A 19202-nucleotide genomic window follows, 5' to 3' on the forward strand; every position below is an offset into this window, starting at 1 on the left:
TATGTTTTCTGTTTTATTTTTGCACATTCATTATAGTAACCCATAATCTTACTGAATTATCTTATGTTTAAAAAGCATTTCATTTTATTCTTTGGGTTTTAGAAATATATAGTCACATTATTCAAAATAAACAGTATTTTTGTCTCCTTTTCAAAATAAGGAATGTTTGGGAACTAAGGTTTTCATCCCTGGCTGCTTCTTCCTCCCAACTCTCTTTGGAGTCATTTAGAATACGGAGCATGCAAGCTGGAAGCACCTGGGTAGAGCTGGAGGATGAATCTAATATTCTGCAGATGGTGTAGGGAAAAATTTTTTTCCTAAGGAGAATCAACTGAAGTCTACAAATACCCCTGATGAGAGGGCACACTGGCTTTGTGTAGTCTTTCAAGGGTTGCCTGATCCCAGTTACTCTCTTAGGCTTGGAGGAAATCAGTCACCTTGCACTCACCTGCATTACTGGGCTGCATTGCCCCCAGGTCCTGTGAGTGATGGAGGGCTCTTACTTATACTCAGGGTGAAAAAAAGAGGGGATTGGGAATGCAGTACCCACATGCTTCAAGAGAGAATAACATTTGACAGATAACGTAACCCGACCACGGGAGCAAAAATGACTGTGCCTTCCATTTTGTTTCACCATCCTCCACTGAAAGTCTGCCTTAGCTCAGAACCCATAATATCCCCATATGTGAAGGCTGGGGGCACATATAATGAAAATATGGCACAAAAAAAAAAAAACCTTAAAGGGTATAAGTAACCTGAGGAATGGTGAGTGATCCAAAATTCTTTAAGTGATAGTTCCCAATAAATTCTTACTAGAACTGATGAAGAACTCAAATAAAACATTAACATAAAATGAATGAGGACCATCAAAGGGATATAGTCAGAAAATCTATAATGATTGTGATTCATAAATTATAAAATAAAACACTGGAATTTAAAATAGAAAAGGCCAGATATGGCTCAGACTTGTATTTGTAATAAGATCACATGGAAGAAATAACTTAGAACAAAGACCAAAAACCCCACAAGAATATGATAATCATAAGAAACAGATCCCAGAGATCTAACATGCCAACAGTATTTCAGAAGAAGAAAAAGGTAACAAATGGAGTTGAAATAACAAATAATAATCCACTAACTGAAAAAAAAAAAGACAACCATTCAGAAGTCTGAGGATGAGAGAAATTTTTTACAAAAATTCTTGATTATATAATCAAGAATTTTTGTAAAAATTTATATATATTTTGAGACAAAGTCTTGTTCTGTTACCCAGGCTGGAGTGCAGTGGCATGATCTCGGCTCACTGCAACCTCTGCCTCCTGGGTTCAAGAGATTCTCTTGCCTCAGCCTCCCGAGCAAGATATTTCAAAATATAAAACCATTGTACTGACTGATCAGATTTTACATTTGCTACCGGAAGCAAGAAGACAGTGGAACACAAACTATTTAGAGAAAAAGACTGTGATCCCCACGTCCTGCAACAAGTCAAGAATTCATTAACCTTTCAACACCACTGTAGCAGTTTCCTGGGTTTCCCTTAACTTGTGTTATACATTCAATAGCCCTCATCCACCTTTTGAATTTCAGAAGCTCATGGAAATTTCTGGTTTGTAATGTCTCTACCTCCCTTTCTCAGTACACTATTTTAATGAATATATTGTTTGTTTTCCTTCCTTTACTACATTTGGATATGGAGAGGGAGAGGAGATACATGCATATCTCATTTTATTGTACTTTGTTTTATTAAGCTTCACAGACACTGTGCTTTTTACAAGTTGGAGGTTTGTGGTAGCCCTGTGTAGAGAGTGTCTATCAGCAATATTTTGTCGTCTGCATGTGCTCACTTTTTGTCTCTGTGTCACATTTTGGTAATTCTCACAGTATCTCAAACTTTTTCATTATTATTGTATCTGTTATGATGGTCTGTGATTAGTGACCTTTGATGTTACCATTGCAATTGTTTTGAAGCGCCATGAACTGAATACATATAAGACAGCAAACATAATTAATAAACGCTGTTAGGTGTTCTGATTGCTCCATGGAACAGCCACTCCCCCATCTCTCTTCCCTCTCCTTGGGACTTTCTATTCCTTGAGAGACAACAATATTGAAATTAGGCCATTTAATAACACTACAATGGCCTCGAAGTGTTCAAGTTAAAAGGAAGAGTCACACATCTTCCACTTCAAATAAAAAGCTAGAAATGATTAAGCTGGAGTAGGGAGGCATGTACGCATTACCTACGGTGAAAGTTAGGTGTCTTACGCTAAACAGCCAAGTTATGAATGCAATGGAAAAGTTCCTGAAGGAAATTAACAGTGCTGCTCCCGTGAACACACAAACGATAGTGACACAGCCTTATTGCTGATATGGAGACAGTTTTGGTGGTCTGGATAGAAGATCAAACCAGCCACAACATTTTTTTTTAAGCCAAAGCTTAATCCAGGGCAAGGCCTTAACTCTCTTCAGTTCTATGAAGGCTGAGAGAGGAAAAAAAAAACTTCAGAAGAAAAGCTGGAAACTAGCAGAAGTTGGTTCATGAAGTTTAAGGAAAGAAGCCATCTCCATAACATAAAGTGCAAGGTGAAGCAGCAAGTGCTGATGTAGAAGCTGCAGAAAGTTATCTAGAAGATCTAGCTAGCTAAGATAACTGATGAAGTTGGCCACACTAAAAAACAGATTTTCAGTACAGATGAAAAAGCCTTCTATTGGAAGAAGATGCCATCTAGGACTTTCATAGCTAGAGAGGAAAAGTCAATGTCTGGCTTCAAAGCTTCAGAGGACAGGCTGACTCTTGTTAGGGGCAAATGCAGTTGGTGACTTTAAGTTGAAGCCAATGCTCATTTACCATTAAAAAAATCCTAGGGCCTTCAAAAAGTATGCTAAATATAGTCCATCTATGCTTAATGAATGGAACAATAAAGCCTAGATGATAGCACATCTCTTAACAGCATGGTTTATAATATTCTAAGCCCATCGTTAAGACCTACTGCTCCGAAAAAAAAGATTAATAATATTACTGTTCATTGACAATGAATCTGGTCACCCAGGAGCTCTGATAAAGATATTGGAGATTAATGTTGTTTTGTTGCCTGATAACACAACATCCATTCTGCAGCCCATGGATCAAGAAGCAATTTTGACTTTTAAGTCTTATTATATGAGAAATACCTTTATAAGTTATAGCTGCCATAGCTAATAATTCCTCTGATGGATCTTGAAAAGGTAAAAAAAAAAAAAGTAAACTAAAAACTTTCTGGAAAGGAACATTCAAGATTCATGGGAGGGGATCGAAATATAAAGATTAACAGGAGTTTGGAAGGAATTTATTCCAACATTCATGGATGTCTTTGAGAGGTTCAAAACTCCAGTGGAGGAATTAACTGCAAACGTGGTGAAAATAAGAGGAGAACCAGAAGTGAAGCCTGAGGATGTGACTAAATTGCTATAAGCTCATGATAAAATTTTAATGGATGAAGAGTTGCTTCTTATGGATGAGCAAAGAAAGTGGTCTCTGGAGATGGAATCTACTCCTGGGGAAGATGCTGTGAACACTGCTGAAGTTACAACAAAGGATTTAGAACATTCCATAAACTTAATTGATAAAGCAGTAGCAGGGTTTGAGAGGATTGACTGCAATTTTTAAAGAATTTCTACTGTGGGTAAAATGTTATCAAACAGCATCACATGCCACAGAGAAATCATTTATCAAAGAGTCAGTCTATGTGGCAAACTTTATTGTCTTATTTTTAAAAATTGCCACAGCCACCCCAGCCTTCCACAGTCACCAACCTGATCAGTCAGCAGTCATCAACATCAAGGCAAGACTATCTACCAGTGAAAAAATTACAACTTGCTGAGGCTCAGTTGATTGTGAGCATTTTTTTTTTACCAATAAGTATTTTTAAATTAAGGAATGTTCATTTTTTTAAAAAATAATTCCATTGCACACTTAATAGACTACAGTATCATACTTTTATATCAACAGAGAAACAAAAAAAATTGTGTGATTTGCTTTATTGTGGTAGTCTGGAACAGAAACTGCAGTATCTCCAAGGTATGCTTATAAATGACTGCTCCCTCTCTCTCTCTCTCTCTCTGTGTGTGTGTGTGTGTGTGTGTGTGTGTATTTCTACTACATCTTGTGCAAAAAAAATTCAAGACATTTTGATCAACCAGGCTTGAATAAAGGATGCAGGATTATTTCCATTTTGTGTGTATGGACTTTACTGTCATGTTATTTCAGTTATTAGAAGACAAATTACACACATATAGTAAAGGGGGTATTAAGGGTCAAAGCTTCCTGTCTTTACTCGCCACTCTATATTCCATTTAATAGCTGAAAATTACTAGGCATAAGTATAGTAATTATCTGAACACCAACCAGGGATCATATCATTGAACTGATTACTTTAAATTACTGTTGACAGAATCCACTCCAACTAAACAAAGCGATAGTGCTTCACTTCATGGTAAAATTTTCCAATTTATTGATTTTTCTCTCTATTAAAACATGTCTTTCATAAATGATTGCATGGTTATTTCCCTTCAATTTCTCATTCACATGTTTTTAGAATTTTATGTAGTATAAAACAAGAAATGTGCTCCAATGTAAGAGTGTATGGTTAGAAGTCATTTATTAAGTTGATTTGTTTGTAAGCAAAAGATTTTTTTTAAAAATGAAGGCAGTATCTTGCTTTTGCTGGCAGCTACTGTTGGCACTCAGCCACCCATATCCTAATTTTGTGATTTTTATGCCTCTGTGCTAGGCAGATGTTTATCTAAATGATTTAAATCTCTGTCTCTTACATTTTAGACACATTTAGTATTAAGACATGCTCCCTCTGTAACAGCGTAGATTAAAAGTTAATTAAGAAGAAGTTAAAGAAGGAGAAAAGTAATTACCTTTTCCATAGGCATGTGTTTCATTTTTGACAGGTTAAAATTGAGGAAGTAGAACAAAGGCTTGGAAAGTGGCAATATTTTTTAAAAATCATTATTGCTTGCTTCTTTATATACTTAAAAGCGCCAAGTTAGTTAAGAAAAGTAGTCCATTTAGTAATGCAAGATGGGCTATTTGATAATGAAATCTTGCTCATTATTTTATAGGATTCATGTTTTTAAAGTTAGATACTCAAATTATCTATCAAAAATGGAAATCATCAACATGTAGTTGGTAATTCTTACAAGATTTCAAGTAGAGTAGGGTATGAGAAGAGGAATTTCAAGAGTTTTTCCTGAATCTTTAAATACAAACAAATCCTAGTTAAAAAATAAATGTAATGAAGTGATTTTACATATCTTATTTTATGCTACTATGATTTAATGGGGGAAAATCCTGCTAAAAGCCTGCTAAATTTAAGTTTCCCTTATATGCTGTGTCACTCCTGCTGTGAATATCACTTTAACCTTTCAAAATCCCTGGAGATATTTTATACAGTGGTGGTGTTAGGGCAAAAGAATTAGTGTATGCATATTATGGATCTCAGCAAATCTCCAGATTAGTACAAATTATTTGGGGTGAGTGAGAAAGTTATTTCATTGTTCTATTATTAACCTTGAATTCTACTTAGCACATAAAACAAAACTAAAATACTCTTATCTATCATTAGGTGACATGTATCAGTAGAATCCAGAGTTTGCAAGGGACTTTTAAACTTCACTTAGGTATATATTATAAAATAATGGAAAGAATATAAGCTTTGGCATGAATAGACAGATTCTCATCTAATCTTGTCACTTACTGGCTGTGTGAGTCTGGTCAAGCTACTTCTTTCTGCCTCTGTTTCATCACTTGTACTGTTGTGATCATTACATTGGTGAAGCTGTGTTAGCCTGGACCTTGATTCCTGATCATTTGTGTACAACACTGAAATTAGCATTGGAGTCTTTGGTGCCACCAAATCGTATTTCTAGGTATGAATTATCTGTTGAGTGAACTGGTTGTATTCCAGGGGTTTTTTCTGGGGAAAGGTTTCTTTTGCTTTGTACTTCTCTGCCATACATAAAAAGCAGTGAGACTACACAGAAGTCCTCATACTTTTCTAGAGGCCTACTCCTGCTTCAAAGGGTCTGAGATATGGTAAGTACTAAGCACACAGTCATACCCATTCTCATCTACAACACATCTTTGCTTTCAGGCCTTATTAAGCAAAGACAATCTTAGTTCTTAATTATAACTGAAGAATATTTAATTTTCATTTTTCTTTGTTCTAGTTAAGAAGATTTAATACAGATTCCAAATTTCTTGTCTTATAAATTAAAACTAAATTGAATTTTCGCTCAAATGGAATTAAATGTGAAACTCAGGTTCAAATGGAATAGCTGTCATCTGTATTTTATGCAATGTCCTTTCCATGCTCGAATTGTATGCCTTCCTTGTCTTTCTCCTCCAGGTAAAATAACCTCACTTCCCTTAGCTTTTGTCCACAAGTCTAATTTTCATGTCTTAAATCAATTTTTGGTCCCATGTGAACTCTATAGAATATTTGAGTTGTGGTCTCAAACAGAATAAAACCATTAAGGCCTACTCAAACTGAATGTAGGCAGAAAAGATTCTGTCATTTCTAGAGAAGACGCTTTCAGTTTTTGCCTTCTTGTCTTCCTCTAACGCACCTCAACCACATTGCTAGGAAATGAAGGATGTTTTATAGAAAGTCAGTAAGTTATGAAGTTTCCCTTTTTTTGTCCCTTTTTAGTTAATTTAATATTCATGTTTTTGATGGAACTTTGCTGTAAGGAGCAAACATAGGGGAAGTATGAGAAGAAAAATCAGTCTCACACTGAGATTGAGTATCAGCATATACAGGTGGAACCAAAGTGCAATTAAAATTGGCAGAGAAATTTTTCAGTTTAGTATTTTAAAAATAGCTTTTCCTGATTGAATTTATATTATTATTCTTATAATATGTGATATAAAGAGAAAAGATTTCTCCAAAACTATGTCTGGGATATATAGACTGGACCTTGATTCCAGATAATTTAGCTGCAACACTGCAATCAACAGTGGAGTCCGTGGCTGGTGCAGGCAAGTCAGAGTTTTGCAGGTATGAATTATCTGGAAATGAATTGGTTGTGCCCCAGGGGCAAGGTGTCTGTTTCCTTTGTAACACTGTGCTGCACTCTAGGTTAAACCAAAACGAAGTTGAAAGCTGTGTAACTGTGAACAAAGGTCAAAAGACTTCTAAGGGATTCACTTTTGCTACAAAGAAGGTCACCTGCTGGCTGAAATAAAATTTGGGTCACCAAGCTCCTTATCCGGTTAATTCAATTTACTTTACGAAAAACTGTAATAGGTACTAGGTGGAGAACAATGACAAAGTTTCTATTGTAAGAAGCTTTTTAAATTGGCTGCCCTTTTTCACTCCATGCAAAAATAGTCCTACCAATAAAAATGATGTCATAATAATTGAAAAAGTAAATAAAATCATTGTCCTACTTGACATGAATAGAGCTTATATAGCACATTTGAATGTTTGAGAATATGATACATGTATTTTCTATTCAATATCTATTAATATGCCGTATTACAAATCACGTAAGAAAAAAGGGAAATCTATTTTTCATTAAATAAACAGAACGGTGTAAAAGCCAAATCTGCCTCTTGGGCAAAATTTATGAAGTACGTCTAATGATGTGGGATAAAAACCCTATAATATTGAGCTGCTTGCAATGTGACATCAGATTACCAAGGAAATGTTAGTAATGCAGATCAGCCCTTAAGGCTGATCATTGCAAAGGTGTCATCTGTCAGACCTGGAAGGCAGATTTTTCGTGGGTATGTCAGTATTCTTTCTTACTCTGTTAAATTGCATCTATCTGAACTTCTCATTTGTGGCTCACCTACTCTAGGAGCAAGAAAAGTTGTCTCTTGAGATTTTACACTATTGTAAGTATAACTAGAAAAGGCCTAATTAGAATGTGACAGCAGGGGTAGTGCATAATTTAGAAAAGCAACATGAAAGTTAGCACTCTAAGAAAAAAGAAAATACAAACTTTGAAGTGAACAAGATGGGGAGGAAAATAGCAAATCAAAAAGCAAATGAGCTTAATACAACTTTGCTCTCCAAAGGCAATTATTAGAGTTCCCTAAATCTGGCCATTTCCTCATTCAGAGGCTTCTGCAAAGATTCCTCGTGTGAAGCATTAGTAAAAGATTTTCTTGGCAATTCCTTTTGGTCTTCTTATTTCTACCCTTAGTTTAATAAATGCCTTTTCTTTTTGAGATGTGATTCCTTTGCTATAAAGTATTTTTAGGAGAAAAAAAAAAACACCATGAGCTGAGTAAGAGACTGGCATGTAAAACACTAGCATTAGCAGAATCATATTGTACGTCGTCCTTGAAAGGATAACTTCTGGGTGTAGGCCACAGGAGAGGTAATACTAAATTGCCAGAAATATTCTTAGAGCTTAATTAAAACATAACAAACTATTATGTCATCAATATTAAAGGTTGAGACACCACTATGATTGTATGTTTCAAACAATACAGTCATAACTAGTCTTCAGGGAAACAAGCAGCCCCACGTTCCTGGCGGAGCTCATCCTTCTGCATTCTGAGTCTACCCAGCGATAATGTTGGAGAGTAAAACATGTGCAAGAGTGTTCTACCAGGGACTGTCATGGTTTGGCTCACACCCTATAATCTCTTTTGCAGGTTGATCTTTTTTTTCAAAGCCGAAATGATTTTGGTAGGAACATAATCCAGTCTGATAACTCAGGAGAGAAATAGTCTGGTGACAGAGTGGGAGAAAAAGAAGATGGGAGGATGGGGAACCTATGGACACAAAGGGCTGACTGTATATAGATCTGGAATTTTGATTTGTTGCAATGATAATGAGGCAACCATATGGGCTTTTTAAAATACATAATACTTCAATATGTATATATACACGTACACGGAGTACATACATTGCTTTCTAATTGTCTATGAGACAAAAAGAGTCCCAATTCTGTTCTCTGATGTCATGAATAACATTAATTACTTAAGTAATATGAATTACACTAAGTTCTTGGACAAGAATATAGCGACTTGAAGCTCTTCTCTTGTGTTCTGCCTCAGTTGCTCAGATCAGACCACTTAGATATTGATGCTGATACAGAAAGGGCCAGATCAGTGTTTCTCAAAGTGTGTTCAGAGAATCAGCTTAATTGACTTGGGATACTTGTTAAAATATGCAGTCCTGGGATCTGCAAGATAAACTGAATTTTTTTTTTTTTTTTTTAGCTGGGGCCCAGGACTCTGGATTTAAACATAACTTCATTAGCTGATCTTCAGCTAAAGAATAGTTGGGCTAGATTTTCCTTCACTTCTTGATCTTCATGATTGAGATTACCACCTTGTCCCTAAGAGAGGTAGATTTTTCTGTATGGCTTCACTTCTCACCTCTTCCCACTAACAGGAGCTCACTCATGGGTATTCTTAATATGACCTCTAATGGGACCACACCAGCCGTGTTGATTGTCTCCAAAGGTATAGAAATCAAGACACCTTTCAAATAAAAGCTCTCACTGAAAGGAATGAAATATACCAATAAAATCTAACTGTTACATATTCTTCTTTTCCAGAAACTATTTCCAGAAACTCTGTTTCAGAACATATATCTCTTTTTTATTTTTCAAATAACGTTTCTATAAAATATGTAGGAAGGTATAATTTTTTTAAAAAAAAGTTTAACCTTTTAATTTGTGATGTAATATATAACTTCCTGTCAAAAATTAATTTCAGGTTGGCCTAGTGATGCCCTCCTGAGATTCTGCTCACAGGAGTCCCCAGGGCTGCCTCCAGCTTTCTCACAATAAACTTACAATGGCTGTGGGGCAGCCCGCTGGTCCCCAGCTCTGCCATGGAGCCCACTGAATGCACAACCACAAATACGATTTTGAGACACATTAGAAAAATAATACTATATGGTATGATGGAAAACATTTATTTAAAAACATGTATTTTAAAGTTCGCAATTTATATCAACAGAAACTCCTGCCATCAACTAGCACTAGAAATATATTTACAATGAAATATATGTAACTAGAAAAATTCATTTTTCCAGAAAATAAAATTGTCTCCAAACTAGCACTGTCACTTCTGAAACAAAGCTCAAGAGATTATTGCAAGTCAGAGAGCATGATAGGAGTTTTAAAAAAGCAACTCTCATGTTTATAGTCTGGGTAATCCAGATTTTAAAAGTCAAATATTGACAGAAAAGGAGAGGTACTTTGGTTCATGTGATCAAGATCAAGACTTCCTTTAATACAACAAAGCTCCATTTAATTTCTTAACTGTTCCTTTTCAGTCAATTGAGATAAGCTTTTTCAGATTGCTATAAGCACATTTTCACCTTTGAAAACGTCTAAACTATTTGAGACCAGCCTGGGCAACATTGTAGACCTCATCTCTAGAAAATATTTAAAAATTAGCTAGGCAAAATGGTGCATGCCTGTAGTCCTAGCTACTTGGGAGGCTGAGGCAGGAGGATTGCTTGAGCCCAAGAGTTCAAGGCTGCAGTCAGCTATGCTTGTACCACTTCACTCCAGCCTGGGCAACAGAGATACCCTGTTGGGAAGGAGAGAAGGAAGGAGGGAAGGAAGGAAGGAGGGAAGGAAGGAAGGAGGGAAGGAAGGAGGGAGGGAAGGAAGGAAGGAAGGAAGGAAGGAAGGAAGGAAGGAAGGAAGGAAGGGAGGGAGCTTAAACTACTAAATTCTCCATATATTTCACAAATATGGAATAATAAGATTTTTTGTTTCTTTTTTAATTTGTGTAGGTACATAGATGTATATATTTATGGGTTACATGAGATATTTTGATACAGGTATGCAATGTGTAATAATCACATTAGGGTATCCATCATGTCAAGCATTTATTCTTTGTGTTATAAACAATCCAATTATACTCCTTCAGTTATTTTACAGTGTACGATTAAATAATTTTTATTATAGTCACCCTGTTGTGTTAGCAAATACTAGGTCTTATTCATTCTTTCTATATTTTGTGTCCATTAATCATCTCCACTTCCCCCCACCACCCATCTACTACCCGCTTCCCAGTCTCTGGTAATCATCCTTCTACTCTCTATCTCCATGGGTTCAATTGTTTTAATTTTTAGCTTCCACAAATAAGTGAGAACATGCAGTTTGCTTTGTGTGCCTGGCATATTTCACTTAACATAATGACCTCCAGTTTCATCCATGTTGTTGCAAGTGGGAAGATCACATTTTTTTAATAGCTGAATAATATTCCATTCTGTAAATGTACCACATTTTCTTTGTCCAGTCATCTGTTGATAACCTAAGTGTTGATGGACACTTAGGTTGCTTCCAAATCTTGGCTGTCATGAATAGTGCTGCAATAAACATGGAAGTGCAGGTATCTCCTCTATATACTGATTTCCTTTCTTTGGAGTGTATACCTAGGCATGGGATTGCTAGATCTTATGATAGCTCTATTTTTAGTTTTTTGAGGCACCTCCAAACTGTTCTCCATAGTGGTTGTATTAATTTACATGATCACCAACAGTGTATGAGAAAGGTTCCTTTTCTCCACATCCTTACCAGTATTTGTTATTACCTGACTTTTGGAAAAAATCCATTCTAACTGGGGTGACATGATATCTCATTGTAGCATTGATTGCAGTTCTCTGAAGATCAACGATGCTGAGCACCTTTTCACATACCTGTTTGCCATCTGTATGTCTCTTTTTGAGAAATGTCTATTCAGGTCTTTTGCCCATTTTTTAAATCATAGTATTAGAATTTTTTAATAGAGTTGTTTGAGCTCCTTATATATTCTAGTTACCAATACCTTATCAGACGTGTATTTTGCAAGTATTTTCTCTCATTCTGTGAGTTGTCTCTTTACTTTGATTATTGCCTTTGCTGGGCAGAAGCTTTTTAACATGATGTGTTCCTGTTTGTCCATGTTTGCTTTGGTTGCCTTTGCTTGTAGGGTATTACTCAAGACATCTTTGCCCAGACCAATGTCCTGGGGATTTTCACCAATGTTTTCTTGCAGTAGTTTCATTGTTTGAAGCCTTATATTTAAGTCTTTAATCCATTTTGGTTTGATTTCTGTGTATGGCGAGAGATAGGGTCTAGTTTCATTCTTCTGCATATGGATATCCTGTTTTTCCAGCACCATTTATTGAAAAGATTTTTCCCCCGGTGTATGTTCTCGGCACTTTTGTCAAAAATGAGTTCACTGTAGGTATGTGGATTTGTTTCTGGGTTCTCTATTCTGTTCCATTGGTCTATGTGCCTGTTTTTATGTCAGTCCCATGCTGCTTTGGTTATGATTAATCAAAGCTCTCGAGTATAATTTGAAGTCAGGTAATGTGATTCCTCCAGTTTTGTTCTTTTTTGCTTAGGATAGCTTTAGATATTCTAGGTCTTTTGTGGTTCCATATGAATTTTAGGACTGTTTTTTCTATTTCTGTGAAGAACATCATTGGTATTTTTTTACAAGGATTGCACTGAATCTGTAGATTGTTTTGGGTAGTATGGACATTTTAACAGTATTGATTCTTTCAATCCATGAACATGGAATATCTTTCCAGTTTTGGCATTCTCTTCAAATTCTTGTATCAATTTTTTCTAGTTTTCATTTAAGAGATCTTTCACTTTTTTGGTTAATTCCTAGGTATATTATTTTATTTGTAACTATTGTAAATGGGATTGCTAAATTTTTTTTTTTTTCAGATTTTTTGCTTTTGACATATAGAAATGGTACCAATTTTTGTATACAAATTTTTATCCTGCAGCTTTACTGAATTTGTTTATAAGTTTTAATAGTTTTCTTGTGAAGTCTTTAGATATTTGCAAATATAAGATCATATCATCTGTGAACAAGGATAATTTGACTTCTTCCCTTCCAATTTGGATATTCTGTCTCTTGTCTGATTGCTCTAGCTAGGACTTTCAGCAGTATGTTGAATAACAGTTGTGAAAATAGGCATCCTTGTCATGTTCCTCATCTTAGAGGAAAAGCTTTCAATTTTCCTCCATTCAGTATCATTCTGTTGATATGTATCACACTGGTTAATTTATGAGTGTTAGACCATCCTTGCATCCCTGGAACAAATCCTACTCGGTCATGAGGAATAATCTTTTTAAGGTATTGTTTAATTCAATTTGCTAATATTTGGTTGAGGATTTCTGCATCAATATTCATCAGTGACATTGACTTGTACTTTCCTTTTTTGATGTATCTTTTCTGGTTTTGGTATCAGGGTAATACTGGTCTCATAGAATGAGTGTGGAAGTATTCCATCTTCATATATTTTTGGAAATAGTTTGAGTAAGATTGGAATTATTTCTTTTTTAAAAGTTTGGTAGAATTTATCAGTGAAGCCATTGAGTCCTGGACTTTTCTTTGCTGGGAGAGTTTTTATTACAACTTCGATCTCATTATTTGTTATTGGTCTGTTTAGGTTTTGGATTTCTTCATGGTTCAATCTTGGTAGGTTGCCTGTGTCTAGCCATTTATCCATTTTTTTCTAGGTTTTCCAATTTATTGGCATATAATTGCTTGTAGTGGCTGCTAATAATCCTTTGAATTTCTATGGTATCATTTATAGTGTCTTCATCTTGGATTTTATTTATTTGCATCTTCTCTCTTTTTTACTTAGTCTGGCTCAAAGTACGTCAATTTTAACTTTTCAAAAAACTGTCTTTTTGTTCCATTGATCTTTTGTATTGCTTTCTTCATTTCAAATTCATTTATTTCTGCTCTGATTTTTATTATTTCTTTTCTGCTAATTTTGCATTTGGTTTGCTCTTGCTTTTCTAATTCTTTAAGAAACAGGTTAGGTTATTTGTTTGAAGTTTTTCTTCTTTTTTCGATGTAGACACTTAATAGCTATAAACGTGCATCTTACTACAGCTTTTGCTGTATCCCATACATTTTAGTATGATGTGTTTTCATTATCATTTGTTTCAAGAAAATTTTAAATTTCCTTCTTAATCACTTCATTGACCCATTGATTATTCCCGAGAATATTCAGGACAGACAGCCTGCTTGGTGCTCTAACCCCCAGGGATGAGGTGATATCTAAGTGAAAGACAAAATCCCCTTTATGTTTCCCTCTGCTTTCTCAAGCAAGAGTCTCTCCCCATAGTTACCACATCTTGGAATGTGCTGAGTCTCAGCTGAAGCCAGCAAGTCTCAGGGTGTCATCCAAGGCCCATGGCATACAACTTGGATATTGCTGATGATTATTCAGGGCCTAAGAGCTTTTTAATCAACACGTGATGGATGCTGCCAGGACTGGGTCCTTCCCTTCAGGGCAACAGGTTCCCTTCTGGCCCAGGGTATATCTAGAAATGTCATCCAGGAGCTAGGGCCTGGAAAGGAGGTCTCGCAACTCTTACTGTGCCCTATCCTACTGTGGCAGAGCTGGTATTTAAGACGCAAGACAAAGTTCTCTTTACTATTCCCTCTACTCTCCTCAAGTGGATGGAAGGGGTCTCTTTTGGGGCACAAGCTGTGCAGCCTGGGGCTGGGGGAGGGGCTGCACAAGCACTAGCTTACCACCCCAACTGGTGTCTCAGTGGGTCAATGTGGCACCAAAGTCCACTGGCTCTGAGCCCAGCTCAGCACTAGGACTTGCCTAGGTGCTGCAGTCCTTGTTTTCTAGACTACCTTTCAAGTTTATTTAGGGCCCCAGAGCACTTCCGCCCACAGTGTCAAGGCTTGCCAGAACTCAAATTCCAACCACTGGGATGGCTCTGGCTAGGGTTGGTTTAAACACTTCCTCCAAGGGCAGATATCAGGTGAATTCAGTCCAGTTTTGCTTTCTGCTGTGATGGCAGCACTGAGTTCAATGCAATGCCTCACAATTGTTGAACTCTCCGTCTCTTACGTGCAAAAATTTTCTCTCCATCCCATGTGGCCTCTGCCAGGGGACGGAAGAGGGGTGGCACTGGCAATTCAAGACTGTCTTTTCTATCCTTTTCAGTGTCTCTTTCAGTATAAAGTTAAAAGCAGGCACTCTGAATGCTCACCTGATTTTTGGTTCTGATGAAGGCATTTTTTGGTGTAGATATTTGTTAATTTTGTGTTCTCGTGGATGGGATGATGGATGAAGAATTATATTCTTCCAGATTGTTCTGCCCTCCTCCAAATAATGTTTCATTTCTTTCTTAAAAGCCATCTACCAAGTTGTCCAGGGGTGGACGTAACTTCAGAGAGTATCTATAAGCAGCTCTATTGATTGGGAGAAACCACAGCACGGTAGCAGAGAGAATAGTATTTTATGAATGGAAAGATGAACATGACATTTACAGCATTTCTCAAAATTATTTTATTACTTAGAAAAAGTATTACTTGGAGTATTTAGAACATAGAAACTGTTCTTAGTCCTTTATAAATTAAAAATTATGCATATGTAAAGATTGCTATTATGATATTCTTTTATTACATTTTATGGAAGAAATTGGAAAACAACAAGAAAATGTTGACATGAGATATAAAAGAGACAGAGAAAACAAGATCCTTGGGGAATAATCCACCACACCTCTGCTCAGAAAATAGGACAATAATATATCATAATTCTTACTTTATATGAAATTAGAGACTAAATAACAGAGAAGAATAATAGGAATTTATATGTAGTTAAGTAGTATATAGATATAGAACTTTGATTTACTATAATAAGAATAGGGGTACTTATATGGTATATGTATATATACGTTTGTGTGTATTACATGAACATATAAGTGTGTATATGTTATATGTATAAACATATATAGTATTAAATATACAAACTATTGACATTATTTTCTAACCTTCAAAGGGATTTAATAAAAAATCTTCATTCTGTCTCAGATACCATGAATATAATATCAATTATCTAAGCAACTAGGCCACTACACTGTTTCTTCAGACGACTGAATCCTAAGGCATGAAGTCTGCTATTTATACACAGATAGACCAGAGCTGCAACCAGGTAAATGAATGGTTCTAATATCACAATATATGACTGAGTTTTTTCCCCATTTCCATTACATCAATTTTTCTGACAATTATGTATTTAATACTCAATGTTTTAGAAAAAAATACAAAAGAGAAAATCACAGCAAATCAGTGAAAGAAAGAAATTAAAGCAGCTCACCTGAAATTGATTAATTTCCTTTTGGGGGGCGTTGAGTGCTCCTGGAGAAAAATGTTGGCAGCTGACCCCATTCTACCTCCTTGCTAATGAGATATTTGGTTAAATGCACTATAGATATTTGCTAGAAAGAAGAGACTTAATCCCTGAAATGCACTTCACAGGATGTCCTAACTAAGGGTAAACTATAGAAACCAGGATATATCAGGCTCTTCTCCCTGGAAAATGTGAAATAGGCTATACTAGTGTTAGATTTATTAAATGAGGGTGTTTCATAATTTAAATGTTCCCACTGCATGAGGTGATCTCAAGGTTGTCATATACAGATCTGATCTAGTATCCTTGGCGAGAAGTGCATGACTAATGTGAAAAGACAGAATCTGATATGTCACCTTTGGTGTACCAGTGTCCTCACTCTACTTTGTATGAGCTTTGTTGACATTATTTAGTAAAGCTTAAATATTAGGTAAGATCTCAGATTCTTATAAGTCTGATTTCAAAATTCATTCTTTTATGTTAGCTCACTGTCCTCAAGAGATTCTTCTGTTAACAACAAATATATAGACCAGAAAACCTTTTTTAACCCACTATATTAACAAAATAAAAATGTGCTATATTTCATCAAAACTTTCCTCTAACAAAGGTGGATTTTTTTTTACTGCTGAGCACTTTAACTTGGGTAGACAAATTTGGAGGAGACTCTTAGGAGAGTTGCATTGTTCTCTGTACTAGAATGAGAAGATTTTTGGACTCTGTAACACAAATCAGGAATGAGAAGCACAGAAATAAGGAAAAGAAAGTGTAAAGACATCATTCATTTAGTATGTTCAAATATTCGCCGAAATCTAAATCTTAGGAAACGCTGAACTACGTTTATTTCTTGTAGAATCTCATCCAAAAGATAATATTTTTCCTATGATGAGATAGGGGGAAAACAAATAAAGAAATTTTGTTTGGGCACAGAAAGAATATGAAGCCCCAAACATGTAGAAAATAGAGGTAAGGGTTTTTTGTTGTTGTTGCTGTTGTTGTTTTATTTTTGTTTTTACTTCTTCATGGGATAAAATTCTGTGGTTGGGGCAAAAGTAATTGCGGTTTTTCCCATTACTTTTAATGCAAAAACCACAATAACTTTTGCACCAAACTAATATATATCCGGCTCAAGTTTAATTTGGTATCCAGGGTTTAGAAAACTTCCAGCTGAAATTAGCTGGGCATGGTGGTGCACATCTGGAATCCCAGCTACTTGGGAGGCTGAAGCAGGAGAATCACTTGGACCCACGAACCCAGGAGACAGAGGTTGCAGTGATTCAAGATCATGCCACTGTACTCCAGTCTGGGCAACAGAGAGAGACTCTGTCTCAAAAAAAAAAAAAAAAAAAGAAAAGAAAAAGAAAACTTCCAGCTGATAGGTTTTGATACACTTATTACATGTTTGTGTATATATTTGTGTGTGTGTATGTATATATATATACATGTTTGTGTATATATATATACATGTTTGTGTGTGTATATATATACATGTTTGTGTGTATATATATACATGTTTGTGTGTATATATATATATACAAAAGATATATATAATATATACACAGACTATATATACATATGTATATATTTAAATTGGATTAAATAACACCTCCCACAAGATGTTATTATTTTGTTTAAAAATATTTCAGAAAACATCTTCCCTGTGTGTGTGAAAACACTGCAACAATCTAGATCAGAGCAGTGATCACAGGGAAAGAATATGCATACAGTATGCAAGGAATCAGTCTTCAAGAGGTTGGCATCAGTCTTCAAGAAGAGAATCAAAAGGAAGAAATAAGTGCCCTTTGGAAATAATATGGTGAAGTAAAAAAGAAGTAAGAGAGAGAAATTTAGACTGAGCAAGATAAGAGACAATAAAATACAATTGGAAGACTAATAACTTAGTCCCTTATAAAACCGTCCCCTAAAAAAAAATGCCCTTTGTAATGAAACTATGCTTTTTTCACACTGACAACATAGGACATTTTTTAGCCATGATGTAAAAAAAAAAAAAGCTACTACAAATCACCAACCTAAGCCATTAAAATATAGAAGTGCAAAGAGTCTTCGTTTATTAAAAACTACAAAAAGAAATCAGAGAATGAGAATACAAACAATTCAGCTGATAAAATCCTCCTTCTGCAACCCCTGAAAAGTAACAGCGAAAAGGAAGAAAACTTTAACACAATACTCCAAACTAAATTAATGAACAAACACTTTGAGATGTGGAGCAAAAGCAAAGCAAAACCATACAAAAAACTTGAACCATAAACACTAAAGAGAGAAAAAAAAAGATTTAAAATGACAAAATCATATCAGAAAAAGTAAATTACAAGATACCCAAGAAAGAATATATTCAAATAAAAGTATAATAATGTTCATATAAAAAAAGAAAAACAATAAAGAAAATAAAAATAAAATAAACAAAAAGGCTCAGAAAAAAAGTGCTTAAAATGGAAGATAGGCAAAGGAGATCCACTTTACTATAATTGGCGTCTCCAAGGAATATAAGTAAAATAATGGAAAAGAATTAATTTTTAAAGGACAATTCAAAATAGCCTTTCAGAAATAAAAGAAGTCCTGAATCTAAATACTGAAAGGGCTCAATGAGTAGCAGAGAAAATTGATTAGTAATGATCAGTTCAAAGTGATGTTAAAGTAAAAACACCAAATTTTTACAGATGAAGAAGAAAAATATGCAGACTTAAGCCAATAAATAAATAAACAAAAACAATGACAAGAAAAATAGTTGGCATCAGACTTCCAAAACTCTACATACAAAATAAGGTACCGCATATACACCATGGAATACTATGCAGCCACGAAAAAGAATGAGATCGTGTCCTCTGCAGGGACATGGATGGAGCTGGAGGCCATTATCCTCAGTAAACTAACACAGGAACAGAAAACCAAATACCACATGTTCTCACTTATAAGTGGGAGCTAAATGATAAGAACACATGGACACATAGAGGGGAACAATACACACTGGGGATTTTGGGAGGGTACAGGGTGGGAGTGGAGAGAAGATCAGGAAAAATAACTAATGAATACTAGGCTTAATAACTGGGT

General features: G+C 35.4%; 1 protein-coding gene across 6 annotated transcripts in view; it reads right to left on the reverse strand.

Annotated features, from left to right (window-relative positions):
- SPAG16 (sperm associated antigen 16) overlaps positions 1-19202 on the reverse strand; it is a 1164736-nt gene that overhangs the window by 356852 nt on the left and 788682 nt on the right. The window lies entirely within an intron of this gene.

The sequence above is a fragment of the Hylobates moloch genome, unplaced genomic scaffold (genome assembly GCF_009828535.3).
Source record: "Hylobates moloch isolate HMO894 unplaced genomic scaffold, HMol_V3 SCAFFOLD_1, whole genome shotgun sequence".
NCBI classification, from domain to species: Eukaryota; Metazoa; Chordata; class Mammalia; order Primates; family Hylobatidae; genus Hylobates; species Hylobates moloch.